Genomic DNA, 16,605 nt, shown 5'->3' with positions numbered 1-16,605 from the left:
GTTGCCTCTGAAGCAGCAGTTAGTAATTTATATTATCTTTGTAAATATTGTGGGCTTGTTTCTTTACATGTTTTTTCCTAGCTCGTAGAATTTCTTACTGCTTTCTTTGCTTGCGTGTTTCAGCAGTAAATGTTGATTTGCTAAACTTCAGTCTTAAAATCAAGTTAACACTTCTACTTTTGTTTTTCTGGTGGTTTTTGTTTGTTTGTTTGTTTGCCATTTAAGGGAATTCCTCTGAAAAATCTTTTTCCTTTCTGTTGATGCTGTTATCAGCCAGGAGATTTTGCTTGAATTTTTTTCTATTTGTGCTCGGATTGATCACCAACTATTTCTGGTTTCTGAGCAGACATCCGCAGCTGTGTTGGATATGAAAATATGAAGATGGGGAAGAAGATCTTCCCATTGATGCTTCTGTTTCATGTACCTATATGTTTCCAAAGAAGAGCTATCCTCCAAGCCTTAGGCTAGCAAACAAATTTAACACAGCGATATTCCCTGTAAAATAATGCTGTAGAAAGAGAGTATATACAAGACTAAATGAAACACGACTTGAAATTCTGATACATATTCATAGTTCTGAGGTTTTGTTTATTCATTCAGATTTATTCTTTTTATAGCAATATCCTGCCGGGATTTTTTTACCTCCTACATCAAGGAGTTAAATGAAAATCCTACAACCACAGAACAAAACCAAGCTTAGTTCATATGTTAATGAGTCAGGATAATTGCAGCTTTCCCTAGGTAATCTCAGTGTCAATTATTCATGAACCATTGACAGCAGACATGACATTTCCAACTGACAGCTTTCAGTCGTTTTGTTTACAAGTATGAAATGCTTAAGTATGAAACGTTAGTTAGGAGTTAAGCATTGTGATTTATTTTTTTTTCAGGAAAGACAGAAAAATAGGAAAAGAAAAAAATGGAGATACAGTGAATTTTCCTCATAAAGTACAGAAGGGGAGCCTATTTCTGCCGGTAACTTTCACAGCATTGTTGGAGTGAAGCTATTGCTCAGGATCCGCGGAGCTCCAAAATCTGCACTGAGCCCAGGTAACAATATTGTGTCCCATTCTGGCACATAGATAGTGCTATGCCATGATAAGGGGAAGGAACCATGTTTTGCTTCCCATCCCCTCAGTGCTTGTTCCCACATGTGTATCCCACATGTATCCCATATGTGATATGCAAGAGTGCGTAGCACATAGAAGGCATGTCTGGAGAACACCACCAGGTTCCCTGCTTCATTTCTGCCCTCTGCTCCACACCCCTTTATACTTCCAAAAAAAACCCATAACAACAATCTTCTCAGCTTTCCCTTTTGTGAAACTGGACTCCCCTAACTTAAAAAGCTGCATACAAGTGAAATGCAAACTTTGCAACCTGCAATATATAGGTTCTCTTGATAAAAGTTAAATTTTGCCCACTAAAAGTTAAAGTCGTGTATCTTTCAGTGTCTTTGAAACTGTCGTGTTTTATGACTGCTGTTCTTACATCTGTGAAGACATTAGAATATTTTCCAATACTAGCACCCTAATTGAAATTAATTGGCAATAATACAATAGGGAACAAGTTTTTAAAGGCATTTAAGTGCCTAAAGATGCAGATAGGTACTTAGTGAGGTTTTTCAAAAGATTCTACACACCTGACTCCCATTATGAAAAAGTTTCAGGAGTCTCAGTCCATTAATAAGCTATTTTAGTTTTTCAGCCCTCATACTAATTTTGAGATAATGACTATTTAAGAAAATGCTCACCCAGGCTGAGCATTTACATTTTTTCTAACCAAGTTATTTTTCATTTAAATACATCCTTTTCTTAGCATAGCGTTACAGAGATTGTTGAATTCTTTTTGTGAAATAAAAGGACTGGCAAGACATAGTGGAAGAACTGGCTTTTAATAATGATTAGGGTTCATTGAGTAATTAAAGTGGTTGATTTTTAGGGTGCATCAAAACTCAACGTACAATACCACATTTCCAGAAATCCAGTCTCAATTAAAGTGCAGCACCCAAGGCATGGACTCAATTCTCCATACTCTTTTAGCCCATCTCCCCATATTAACTCTAATCTTGCAGTTTGCACTCATAGTTCACTCACCTAATTCTGCATGGTTGACAAACTCTGGTAGCCCATATTAACGCTGGTCCCTCTGGACTCTTACTGCTTCTCCAGTTTCAAGACATATTACTCTTCCACTTCATTATTTAATTGACAATGTTCAATTGTGAGGTTGAAGAGAGATACGCGTTCTCTACCAAAAGCAACGCGCTTTTAATACTGTTGATTACTATTGTCAAATTGTCCATACTCATATAATCTTGTATTCTGTGTTTAAAATGTGTTATTTTTCGCATGTCTTTTTTTTTTTTTAATTCAAAGAGGTAGGTAGATTTGGGGTTCTGTTTTATGGGGGAAGTTTTTAGCATAATTACTTACATGAAAACAACCTGTTATTTTTACTAGACAATAAGTTGCAGGCAGCAACGAATTTTTAAAATTGTTTAAATTAATGCCTTTAAATTAAAATAATTTAGACAGGTGAGACAGTAAAATACTCTAAAAACATCTCTTCCAAAGCCTCAGACGTGCTTCTTTCTTTTAACCGTCTCTGTTTTTATCTGAAACCATTTGTGTTGTTTAGCAAACATGGAGGACTTATTCTTGCCTGGCAACGTGCTCATAAACGCCCCTCTTGTATCACTGGAACATGCAGCAAGAAAATCAAAACTGATTCATGGCACATATGGATTAAATATATATCCCTCAGCACCCTCTTACTATTTTTACACGTATATGGAGGTGGTTTTAGTCTCAGTTTTCATGCTGATTTCGCCTTTTGAAGGTAGAAGGGGAGAAAGGAGGGAAAAGGGTCCTCGGGTGGGTTTTGCAGGTTTTTAAATCATTTGTGTCTCAAGCTGTTGTTGCAGTATACTGCAACTTAAACTACCATTGCCAGATACACGAAAACAGCGATTTTATGAAACCTCAATTAAAATGCCGAGGGAAATAATGTTCCATCCTAGAAAACTCAAAATATATTAATGTTGATAAAACGAACTGTTTTCCTTGACTTCTGGTATTGATTGAGTGACTTCTAAACCACTTGATAGTCTAAAAGTATTTCAAATAAAAGGCAAACATGACCTTTTGCCATGATTACGTTCCCCAGACAGTTATTCCTGTTTGCATGCACAGACAAGCAGATACTGTACTGACTTTTAAAGATCTTCCATAGATACTGCAAAAAAAGGTAAAATTTCCTATTCTAAAATAGATAATAACATTAAAAGCATCCCAAAAGACAAGTGAGCAACAGAATTTTTACTTGGAAAAGTTTCATCTTTCAAGTATAAAGCAAAACTAAGAAGTATGAAAAAACAGATCAAAGGAAACTGTTTATTTTATTTCACGTTCTGAGCAAACCATCTGTGATTCATTCTGCCATATGAATATCTACCATCACCTTCCCAAAACTGGGAGAAAAGTTGGCCTTTTTTCACAAGATTCCCCATTTTTTAAACAAACTGTATCCAATAGCACTTGCTTAAGAGTTTTTACAATTGCTTTTTAACTATTATGAAACAGTAATGCATAATAGGTAACGCCCTTTTGTTAGATTATTGTCGAGTCACAGTGATAATTTCTGATGACTACCTATTGCTAAATTTGCTCGGAATTTCAGTTCAAGGATAAGGTACCACAGGAGATTTCTAAAGCTGATTTTCTGTTTCAGTCCTTACCTTTTATTTTACAGAGTGTCATTGAAGAGACTCTGTAAAGCTCATTGTGAGCTTTTCACAAGAGCCCATGCTCACCTCCACGGACAAAACACTTACAGTACCCACACAGCCCTCAGACTTGTCCACAGTTCAAACAAAAGTATTGAAATAGATATATGGGGCTTCTGAGATGTTCTTCATTAACAGATTTTCTCCTGCTCTCCAAAAAAGATGTCAGGTTATTGTTATTGACCGAGTAAATTATTGTACAGACATTGTTGCTACAGCGTCCAGAAGAAAGGGCGAAGCCTCGAAAATGAAAAGGAAAAACTAAGTAAATCTAATGCTCATTTTGAAAAGAAAAAATGTTTTTTGCAAATCGAAATGATTAATTTGTCATTCTCTTGGAAAATCAGTCAGAGTAAGGGACTCAAAACTTAAGCTAAACAGAACCGAGAAAGCTACAAAGTAGCTTAAGCTAAAATAACCTTTCATTTTGTGTTATTCTTTTTTGTAACAACGATAAATGACTGGCTTGGTCTTAAAAGGTAGCTTTATTATTTAACATAGCAAATATTGATATTGTAGAAAATTGCAAATCAGTTTGAAAAACACTGACACTGCTCAGTTGACATTTTCTGTTTACTAATCTGAGATGAACAATAGCTCTTCCATTATGGATGGCTGAAATCAGTTTTATACTGGTAGGTTTCATCTTTGCATCTAAATATAACAGTGTTGAGCACTTTGCAAAATCAGAACACCTTTGGGCGGGTCGGTTGTGAAAGGTTTTCTGTGAGCTGTCGTTTGCAAATCAGTGCCTTTTGGGGCAGTCCCAGCCTGGCCACGCACTGGCGCGTAACGCTGAAGAACTTTTTTTCAGGTGTTCTATGCTTCAGTGGAGATGAGTAGCAGACAAATTGCTTTTATACAGCAGTAACTGCTCAAGAACAAATTTTAAGGATCCCTCTAAGCAGAGTGATTAACATTAGAAACGTTCTTTGACCCCTAAGGGGAACACAATTGAGACGGAAAAGGGGAGATGGGAGAGGGATACCCACACAGTCCAGGCACTGAGCATCAGCAGTAGCTGGGAGCTGTTTCTTGGTATTTATACCGTCCTGAATATATACATGCAGAAAGACACAGAATCACTTTCCTTTCCATCCCTTTTAAGGAAACACACGCTCATTTCAACTGGTCTTTCAACTTTTGTGTTAGAAGAATGAAACTGCTATCGGTTTTGAATATCTCATTTAGCTTATGCTTGTGTCGAATCTGTATCAGATGCCAGATCTGATACTGAAGCAATATATACCTATGTTAATTTTACAACACTAGTATCATCACATAGTAGTGTGGTTAAGACCAAAGCAGAAATTCCTTATTTGACAGAGGGGACCATGGCTAGAACGGTGGGATCAGGCTACCCAAACAACAACAGCGTGTTAGCAAAGTTACTGGTTTTAAGCGCAGGTAAGGGATGATACGGAGACTTGGTGTGGCCTTGGCAAGCCAGGCTGCAATGCATAACATGTATATGTGTATTGTAAACACCAAAAAGATGCATGCCGGAATCCAGCATCCTTCAGCTCTGGATACAGGTCTGACTGCCATCGAGTCCATGCAGGAAAGCGCTTTTTGGAAGAGGAGGCTGTAGGGTCAGCCCCATCCATCTTGTACATGGGTCAGGTAAAACACACCCTGAGGCTGTCAGTGTGCTTTGATTCATGAATCAATCAGATTTTTGTCTGTCTTTTCTATTAAAGCTCCTGTTTCAGCAAGACACTTAACCACTCTGAAGTCTCTTGTTCTGGTCCATTCCTGTTCAGCAAATCATTTGTTCACGTTTAACGTATACTTTTGTGACACTTTGCCTTTAGTAGGAAATTCAGCTGAAGTGAAGATAAATTTATCTGCTTAGCCTTAGGGCTTATCTCTGACGTGACAATGAAGTAAGTGAGGAAGTGCAACACGTTACTTATTCCATATCAATTTCATGCGTGAACTTTTAAAGTGTGCAATAACCCTTTCTGAGTAAGCATTAGTGCTGTGTACCTCTTCTACCAGACTGTCCGCTAACCCTGCAGGTCACCTCTCGTGTTCTCTGGTAAAGAAATATCCCTTTACCTGTGTCCGCGGAGCACCTCTCATCATAACAAAAATTTTCAATCAATCCTATAAATATAGCATTTATATTATAGCATGCAGCAATTACATATTTTATTGTATATTAATTTAATGTTATGTTATGCTATTATACATTTTAAAAAGTCAGAATCATTAAACAACATAGCTTTTAAAATTCAAATTGGATTATAATTTCACAGTTCTAGTGCAAATATATTGTTACCTGTTATTTCCCTTTGTAATTTCAGAGGGTTGTAAGATGTTAGAAAAACAAGACCCAACAAAATTATAATACTTGTGCCCAATATATAGTTATAAATGATAAGGAACTAATGCTTAGTTTTCCCAAACTAGCCAATTTTTTTTAATGATTCATAAAATAGCAGATCTCTACTAATTATCATATGGCTCAATGTTGTTTAATGAATGTGGCGTGCACGTGCTTACCCCTCACGGAGAGCTTGGAACCGGCTGCCGTTGTGCATTGGCTATTTGAAGTCACTCAGGTGCGTTTGATTCCTTGGTTGGAGGTGGAAATGCAGAATGTGCTTTCTGCTAGGGCCTGCACCTGAAGAAATCTGGTGTTTTCTGATTTACTTTCTTTCACTGAATTCACCCCTGTGTTTATGCGAGGCAAAAAGATGTGGAGAAACCTCAATCATCGACCAGATTTCTGTCACCCATGTGAAGACAGTACTTCTGGGTACAGAAATACAAGCTCACGGTGTAAGCGTATCTGTTTCTTAGCTTTCCTGTTCCAGAGTTAGATTTCCAATAAGATTGAGATTTCTGTGAATACAATATGCTGTTCAGAAGAAGTATTAAAAATAAAATGAAAAAGCAAAATGTACTTTACTGATCCTGTTAAATCAATGACAAAACTCCCATTCATTTTAGGAATAAATTGTTAACCCACAGTGACCCCACAATAGCTCTAATTGTCTGCAAGCTGAAAGATTTTCTAATATGCTACTTTAAGCCTACCACATCAGGTCCTAATGTCCCACTATAAATAAAAAACACATTTTAAAGTCCATAATTATATGTTTATTCAGATTTCAGTAATAGGTCAAGGAAATTTATCTGCATTCTATAAAGCCTCTGCATTACGTGCACTGTAAAATGTCAGAAAATTTAAGGAGTTGTTAGTTATTATCTCTTTTGGTTCCCTTTAGATACACATGATAAGTATTTAAATAATATTTAAATAATATTATAGAAAACCAAAATAATTTAATAAAAAAGAAGTCAGCAAAATTCCAAAGGAAATTGGATTTCGCAGAGCAACATCTACAAAAAAACAAGAAATGGCTTAAGCAATCGTTTGCATCTCAAATAAAAAGTAAATTTACTTTAATTTCAGGCTTACTTACTTACTTACTTATTTACTTCAGGTTTACTTTAATTTCAGGCTTTTAAAATTCCTTTTTCTTTCCATTTTATTCCATTACATGATACCACCCAGTTGCAACCCATCGCTTTTTTAACCTGCCTCTCACTTTGCCATTTCGCTTCCTTCCCTTCCCTTCCTTTCTTCTGTTGGCTTTCATTCATATTATCACATCTTCCTCCTCCTTTTGGTTTTCCTTCTTTCCCCAATGTGATGTTCTCTCTTTGTTTTAGCACATAAATCATTTATACCTGCAAAGTAGTCCTTCTATGGTAAATCTCATTCATGGTACAGTTTTATAAGCTCTTTCCAGTAGTTTTGCAGGTTATGCTTGTTCTCATTTATGTGTAGCTTCTTTGCAGCGCACCTTCATGATCACCTAAGTCCCCGCTATATGTTATTGCAGGGAAATCAGTAAGCCCGATGACAGCTCCCCATGTCAGTTCCCCTCTGCTTTTGCTGTCAGGAGCTCGCATTAAGGAACCATTATTTTTTTTAAAGTGGTAATTACTGAGCGGTGAGTACAGAAAAACAAACCAGTTGTTGTAAATTGCTTAGTTTGAAATGAAATTCTAAGCTTTTTGCACTATAAACATTTAATTTCTTTGCCGGTGAAAAGCGGATCATTTTAGAGATAGTAGCGACTGTAGCTTTACCTCCGGTGCCCTGGGCTGCCGGGCAATGATGATCAAGGCGCAGGCCGATGGGCAGCAGGGCGTTCCCATCCGCTGTTCCTACTCCTGACACTTCATCCTTCTCTGTACCCGCAGCTGCACTAGCGGAGTTGTGTGGGGAGGTGGACCACAGGCCTGATTGATTGGCATGTGAGGGCAAAAAAAAAAAAAATATATTGTCTGTCTCAGCATGTTCCTGATCAAGCTTAAGATGAAGAAACGTGACTACTGGTGCTGGCAAAGCACAGGGATGGGCATGCGTACCTGAGGACTGGGGAGAGGAGGAGGCAAGACGTAAGCAGATGCCCACCATTACGTCAGTTCAGGATGATCAAAAAACTCAGCATTAGGTGACATGGTAGGAAGCCATAAAACTGCAGTATCACCATGGCATAATTTGTAGCCACATATAAAGTACCTTAACACACGCTTAATATAGCCAGCAGTATTCAGAAAGTGACAAAACTGAGAAACTGGAGCAGGATTCTCGTCGTGCATACTCCTGCTGCGTGGCTGGGAAGGAGTAAACCACCCTCACACAGTCAGTCACAGTACTTCATCCGAGAGACAGTATTTCCTAAAACATCTGTCCTCTGCTGTAATTGACTTAGGAAGTGTTCCCGCTTTATTTCACTGTTTGGCTAAATGGATTAGCTGAAGCTAGTACTGAAGGGTAAGCAACCTGCTCCTTGCACCCCCTTTGAGGTTTGGTATGGAATATAAACACTGGTTTTAATATCAAGTTGCATCAATACCTTGTTTAGAAGTTCCTCCAAAAAAATGAAAAGTATTACTTCATCATACTAGTATTTTCAAAATATTTGTAAAGCTTTCACTTAAATTGAATAATGGCTTGTCTTCTTATGGCGTTCAGTGAAGTACTTCCTTCATTGTAAATCATCTGGAATAGATGACCTTATTTGACTTGTGTGGTTACTAAGCGACTTTGCACTCCAGCAGTAAAACAGATTACGTACTCCACAGTTTCCTGGCTTTGGAAATGGAATCATTGCACCTTTGACTAGAACCATGCTCATGCTTTAGACTATCATCACCGAAGGAAGCTTACTAGAATGCTTTTCTCTGCACTCCACATGCAAGGCCTGCTGCTCTAGCACCAACTCTCTGGGGATGTCAGCCAATTTAAGGCAGAATAATCTTCTAAATGAATACAGTTCAGACATGCTAAAGTGTCAGTGGTGCTATAGTTTAAATCAAATTCATTGTTGATTCCTAAGTTTTTACTTTACTGTTCCATAGAGCATAATCTTTGTTTATTCAACTGAAGCTTCGTAATGCAAGAAACTTGAGTAGCTGGAGCACATCTGAAACAGCCCGTGGTAAACGCAATAAACCCGCAACATCTGTTTTATCATCACTCATACATCTCTGCCATAACTTCACAGGTGTGTTGATGAACGAGCACCGTAGTTGATAAGACATTTGGCCATACTAAAAGGTCTGTCTTTTGTGCCTACGTGAATTGCAGCGCCCATAGAAAACCCCCAGTGCTGGCATTCCGCTTCAGGTTTTAATGCTTTACAGAAGTGCAAATGGCAGCATAAGATAAAGCAAATTTGAATGAGCTGTGAAATTACAGAACCTGTTGGATTCATATCTTGTGAAATGATTTTAAAATTCCTCTCGGATCAGATACGAAATTTGCTAAACAAATTTTACGATTTCCACAAGGTGGCTGCAAAAAAATAAAATCTCTGTTAAGATGCTAGCAATATAATGCTATTATCATATTTATTGAGGCTACGTGACAAATAAGCATAGTTCCAGAAAAGAGGATTGAAAAGTAGTGTGGGGTTTTTTTCAGCCAAAACCTTACCTTCTTTTCTAATAAATTTTAAATTAACCTGCAGTGAAATTGTATTTTCTGTCAGCTGCTTGTCAGTACAAATTTGAAAAGGGGGGGGGGGGTCTGTCTATATGTGACTTGCCTGTGAGAAAGGAAAATTTTGATCTGTGAAGTGAATGCTCAGCAAGATCGATTCTGCCAATTATGACGGCAAGCGTATTATCCAAACTTGCAAATATTTACTATCTCTGAGTATTTCTGGCTGGATTATTCTATTCTAATAAGAAACTTATGCATAATAAAAGGTTTTGTTTTCTGACTTTGCTCTGCTCTATCAGCAACGGATTAGGTTGTAAGCCGAAGTAAATTAGCACTAGAGGTTTTTTACAGTGACTGACACAAGAACAGGTACAAGTCCAATATTTGATTCCTTTTATTGTCACTTGGAGGCCTGTACGCATAGCCAAAGTTTGATACGCAACTGGACAAGAGTTTTAATTCTCCATTGCTGCTTTTACAAGGTGATCTAACAGCTGAAAACATCAATGCTTTAAGGGATTTCTTTGGTGATTAGAACTCTTTTACCTAAACTTCATCACAGTTTAAAGGAAGCTTAAGATCTAGCAAGAGCAAGACAACTCCACAGCTTCAAAGGGTGGTTTTGCAGGCCTGCATACCGAACAGCAAACTTACCCCTGCCACCGATAACCTTGGAGGAGCAAAGCTGTACCTGATTTACCTGGCAGCTGGGTCAAGACAGCAGCTGGGAAGTCACAGTCCTCTCACAGCGCTAGAGAATTTTTGTTTCAAATGAAGCCCAAGTCAAGCATGAGTCGCAGTTTCATTCATATTGAAATAAATTCCTCCATTATTCAGCTTGGAAACATAAAGGTTCAGTATCTGTGTGTGTATTTTTTTAATATGTATGTATATTAATTATGATGAAAATGGGAAAGTTCTTACTGAAGAGGTACTGGTGCAAAAGGAGAGGCACAAACATTAACGTCTAAAGTTTTCTTTCCCTCCATGTTGAAGACAGACATTTGTCTCTGAGGCTATAGAGTTTTCTTCATAAGCTTTCTGAATAGTTTATTGGATATATATAAAGCAATTGCTTTATCAGAATAAACAGACCACTTCTTATATACTGTGCTAAATGAACCTGAGTTTATCAGACCTTTTGTGAATAATTCAAGGCTGTTGACCTCTTGTTCTTTCTCTCAAGAAAACCTTTACTTTCATTCAATCTCTTTCTATTTCTTTGATTCTGTTTCCTTTGTTTTTTCTGTCCAGTGCTATATCTGAGTTCTGGCTGGAGTATGAGGATAGAAAAGGAGCAGCTCTGAGGCTAGCAGCAAATTAATGTTTTTGTAATGTAAACTGGCACGGACAAGACTAAGAAGAGATACCAAAATCACAAATACCAGTCGAGGATCAGCTATAGACAGAAAATGATTTGAAATGGTTTTCTATATGTAGTTGCGTAGAACAGTAAATGCAAACATGTTTATAGAATCCGTGCAAAGTGCAAAATTCCAAGGTAAAATTATCGCTACTAAGTTCTTAAGCTTCAACGTAGACCTTCATATAACATGTTTCAACACATCAAAGGCTGTTAAGATGCAAGTCAGCCTTTCTTCTCTGGCTCTCTTTAGCACACTGGGTGGGCTACCAGCCCTCCCAGTACAGCACTGGCAACGGCAAGTGGCCACGACTCGGGTCCTGTGCATGGTGTGATCACGCAGGCACTAAAAGAGTCTGCGGGAATCACTGCTGATGCCAGACTCATTGTAAGCTACAAGTCCCCTACCTGCTGTCCCAACTATCACTCAAGTGGCCCTAGTTCCAGAAGTCCAACGATTCATTTTGGTTTGTTTCGTTCGCCATAGAGTAGCACTAACTGCAGGAAAAAATTGTTACAATCAAAAAAACAAGGAAGAAGACTAAATGGGCAAGAAGCAGATAGACAGTGCTGTTGGGGAAGAAAAAGGGCTTTGGTTCTGCATAATGCAACACGCTGCAGAAGGCATTTTTACTTTTTGCTTGTGAGAAAGACGGGCAGAAGAGCCACAGTGTCAGTGGTTGGAAGCAGCACCCCCCACCCCCCCTTTCCCTTGCGCCTCCCTCAGCCCAGCTCCTGACGGACCGGGGTGAGCGAAGTCCTCCTGAAAGAGCCCCCATATCGATGCCGAGGGTCCTGCTCCCTCCCCGTGGCAGGAGGCCTCTGAACTGTTTTTTTGCAGTGACTGACAACTCCTTTCAGCAGTACAACAGAATTCATGTTCTGCAACATTTTTTTTCCCTAAGGACATTCTTTCTTTTTGTTAATACTCTGTATGTATTTGATCTTCTCGCCTTCTCAAGACAATCAAACTTGGCTTGTCAGCAGTTTGTTATCGAAAGAGAAGCAGGAAGGGCAGAGAGGGGTTACTTGCACTAGGAAAATGTCGGGTTTAGATATAAAATCATGAGGTCTGATCCTGTGGGTGAGATAAGCTCAATATTTTAAAAATCACAGCTTTCTGTAATCAAACCGAACATGAGGCTGACTTGATAATCATGCAAACCATTATTTTTCTTGAACCAGAAGCAAATTGTCATTTTGATGCTTTTCTGAATGCTGCAAGAATTGAACCCAAACAGCTTTTTGGTTGCAAGCTAAACACTACAAATAAAAATAGACAGCTCCCTAGCAGGGACTTATTTAGTATGAGCCTTATTTGCACTTGATGGGCGCTTCAAAGCAATGTCATGTCACAGCCTATTCCCCTCTCTCTCTCCTCCTTCCCACTCGACTCGCAGGCATGTGCAGCACAAACTTTCACTCCAGCTACGTGACATTGAGCTGCTTCTCTCTGTGCTACACAGAGGCGCCGGAGTCTCCATCCTTGGAGATGTTCAAAAGCCATCTGGACATGGTGACCGTGCTTCAGCGGGGAGAGGGGTGGACTAGGTGGTCTCCAGAGGTTCCTTCCAACTCAAACCAGTCTGTGATTCTGTCTCAAAGGGCTTATTGCTCCTGGAGATCACTTAAAAGATTTGCCTGTACAGGAATATTGGCCTGCATAGAGAACTCTACCTGGGGATTAAGGGAGAAAAAGTGAGAAACGCAGGCTCTACTTTACAACCGCAGAATTGATAACGGCCTCTCACGTATATTTCAATGTATGTAATAGAAAGGACTCACCTGTCATTGCAACGGGAGGTTTGATTTTAGAATGATTTAAAAGTGTGATCTTGATATATAACTCTAATAAAAATCAGTGGAGATACGCAGCTCTGACAGTGATATGTAAAAAGCAGCTGACTGTCTCATTTTAAAATACTGATTCCTATTAGTTTTACTTCATCAGTTTCACGGAGCTATTCTAGATTTATATCAATGCAAGCAAGATTAGAAACAAACTCTATATCTGCAACTTTTATATTATTAAGGAAACCGTGATTCTCAGTTTGATTCATTACTGTTCCAAGCCTCCCGGTCCCATAATATACCTTTTCTGCTAAATGGCAGTGAATATATTCTTATGACTTTTAATGTTATAGCATTTAATAGAAGCCTGACCCTCTTGCTTAGCCTTATATGTTATCTTCTCCCTGCAGAATGAGCATGCCATCACCTGTAATTGGTGTAAGTCCAGACCCTAGTTGTCCACTGTGAAAGACTCGCTGAGTTGCCTTTAACCATCGATGGACTTCACCTGCTTTGTCATACAAAGGCAAGGAGTCCTTCCGTAATCGCTGTGACCTAAAAGTACAGGCAGAGATAGCCACAAGATAGAAACAGGTAGTGCATTAATTCTTTCACCATGCTCTATTTGTACATGGATGAGCAGAAATTTGGCTCTTGGCAACTGGAAAGCATGCCAAGGTTCAGTGCTTCAAAGGCAAAAGAATTTTTTTCTTAATTCTTTTGAGTGGTATAAGTAACTTCTTCACTTACGCAAATTATATAGGAGTAAATGTAGAAGCGCTAATTTTCCTGAGCTCTGCCGATGCTTAATGTGTAGCTGAAGTCCTCCTTCACTGCCGCAGTTAGTTCATTAAAGCTCCTCACAAGTAGAAGTGGTCTGCTCTTTCAATTAGATTACCAAATGTTTAAACAAAAACAAGTGAAATGTTCCCTCTTTGTAGCTAAGATTCATTTTATCTGTAAGGAAATAACCAAATAATTCATAAATACTGAAGCATCTTCAAGACAAGTATTTTCTAGCTAATTTCTTCCTTTTACACAAAGAGGTAGAAAACTTTCATTGTGTATGTAATCCTTAGGCACTTGAGTGGCCTTTGTATTTCTCGTCATGGCAAAAATCAGATTGAGAGTAGCAAAAGTGGTATTTTTTGAACTAAGTAAATCAGTTTAAAATAATGATTCATGTAATACTGAAACCTGTGCATTTTTTTTTTTTTTTTCAAGAAATGGAAACAACTTCAGAAGAAATCATATTGACTTAGCATACCTACCCTGTCTTCTTGCCAAAATCTATTGTATAGGGAATTTGGTGGGAGAGGAAAATAAAAGAAAGAAAAGGAGGACTTCTTAAAAAAATTGCCATATTATCATTTGAGAAATACTAACTAATACGGAGGCACGGGGATGGATTTTGGCATGTGTTTTGACCCAATGCTATGGGTTCAGCACAGTCTGAGTAGCTCAAGAGACTCACTGTGACTCCGGAGAGGAAATATCCCTTCCCTCTTTGTGTAAAAAGAAGTGGTAAACCTATCCATACGGATAACTTACGAGAGACTGACTTACAAGCAATGCACGTATATGAGACCCAACAAAGTAATATATTGTATTAGGAAAATTGCATTTGTTTTGCAATATAAATGACTCGCAAATCAAAATGTTCAGGATGACTAAACATTAAAATCAACAAATAAAACATGCATAATTTGGATGAGACAATGTTCAGATGAAAATGATAATCTACTAAACATAGATAATTCACTGAATTATTTTATTATTTGATTTGATTTTATATAATAAGAACCCAGACTCCAGCCACAGATCCAAATTACTGATAACTAGCTTGAGTTGTTTCAGCTCACGCATGGACTGTCAATGTGTCTCTCAACTCATTTCACACTTGACCTCCTGGAGGGCAGCGGAGCTATATACAAATGTACACTATTCTTTCTGGTGCCTGACTTTGTTAAAAAGGGAAAAAAAATGCATCAGAAAATCTATATTGAATTAATACCCGAACAGAAAAACCTTATCTCTGAAAGTCTTAAAAAAAAAAAGAAAGGAAGGAAATAAATTCATGAACTGAAAGCTCTGCCTACATCAAGAGTTATAGTGCCTCTTAAGAGTAGCACTCTGCTGCATTAATAGTGGAGGCAGGCGCTCCGTTTAACTATCGCTGCAGCTTAAGGTACACAATTACATTCTTCAGCGTCGACATTTTCACCTTGATAAGCATAATAATGCCATGCAGATGCAGACTAAAACCCATAATTTCAGCACTCTGCTTCTACTCACGTTGATTATAATAAGGTACGGCACTGAAGCATGCACGATCCTACATTTAATTGTCAGCATAGCCCTTCATTTAAACAAGAAGTTAGTTAACAGTATGCCTTCTACGGTGAATGTGGGAGGCATCTCAAATAGCTGTGGCTAAACACAGAAAGTTAAATGCGCCAGTAGAAACACGTGCAAAAAGCGGGCGATGGCTTAAATTCACCTCCAGTTTCTCTGTGGGTGTCGATGCAAATTGGAAACAAAATATGACATGTTTGTATTTGCAAGAAAGGGCCTGCTTTTTACTTTCCTTTTTTTTTTTTTTTTTTTTTTTTTTTTTTTAACTAGGAAAAGTTTCCCTGCGGTTAGCTTTGCATCAATATAAAGCAGTACGCCACATGATGACAGTGAAGGACAGAAGCTGGTATGGATAGCAAGAAGCGAAAAATGCCTGAACATAATGAAAGTACATAAGCTTGAAAAGTGAATATATAAAACTAAACATAGGAAAAATCACACAGGACAAGAACGTTGAACATTGCCTTTTGTTTACTAAGTCACTTCTGGGAGGAAGAGAAAAACAACATATAGCAAATAGAAAACTTGATTTAAACTAGGACAGTAGTCATACATAGGCAGACATATATTTCATTCATACCTATATGTATATAAATCTATTGCTTGAAGAATATCTAGCTGGTAAAAACCAGGTATCAACGGTACAAAAATCCCATCTGAAAGATATAATTTCTTGGATCTTTCAACCTCTGCTGTATTGTTCCTTGATTCTTGAAGGCATAGTAGTTTGAAAAAAACCCCAAACATGAACCAATCCGAATGGCATCATTACCCCACCATGTAATTCTCTCTTATGTTGCCATATTGGTAATGCGTCTGAATACCTTCTCATCGCAAGAAAAGGAGAGAAGACTCTCAAAAATGCATCATTTTGAAAAGGAAGGTTCTTTGCCCTGGCTTATTAAATGCCACGTTATGTTTTCTAGGCATAATTAACCATCAGACCCTCCTCATTAGATGCACTTTGTCAGATGCCATATCCAAGGAGTTGCACAAGTTCAGTGGCTCCGAGTTTTCTCACTCCAGATCGGGGAGTTACCTCGCGATTGCCAGTGGAAAGGCAGCATATGCCAGAGGCAGAGCTGAGAAGGTGGTGGGAGGGCCGGCGAGACATCGGGGAGGGGGTTTTGTGGCTCTCTCACTGCCAGACGACGTTTTCTGTGAACTGAAGTTAATGGCAGCCCCAAACTCGGCTCATCAGCACCTGGCACGAGGCAGACCAGTTTATTTTGTTGGAAATTTCGTGGTGTTGCCATTCTGTTCTCTGTCAGAAAGCAAAAAAATTGTAGGCTCTCTGGGATATCCAGATTGTCTGACAAAACGCCTCTTCATTGGCTT

The sequence above is a fragment of the Chroicocephalus ridibundus genome, chromosome 5, assembly GCF_963924245.1.
Source record: "Chroicocephalus ridibundus chromosome 5, bChrRid1.1, whole genome shotgun sequence".
NCBI lineage: Eukaryota > Metazoa > Chordata > Aves > Charadriiformes > Laridae > Chroicocephalus > Chroicocephalus ridibundus.
The sequence above is the reverse complement of the archived record's forward strand: the minus strand, read 5'-3'. Positions refer to the sequence as shown.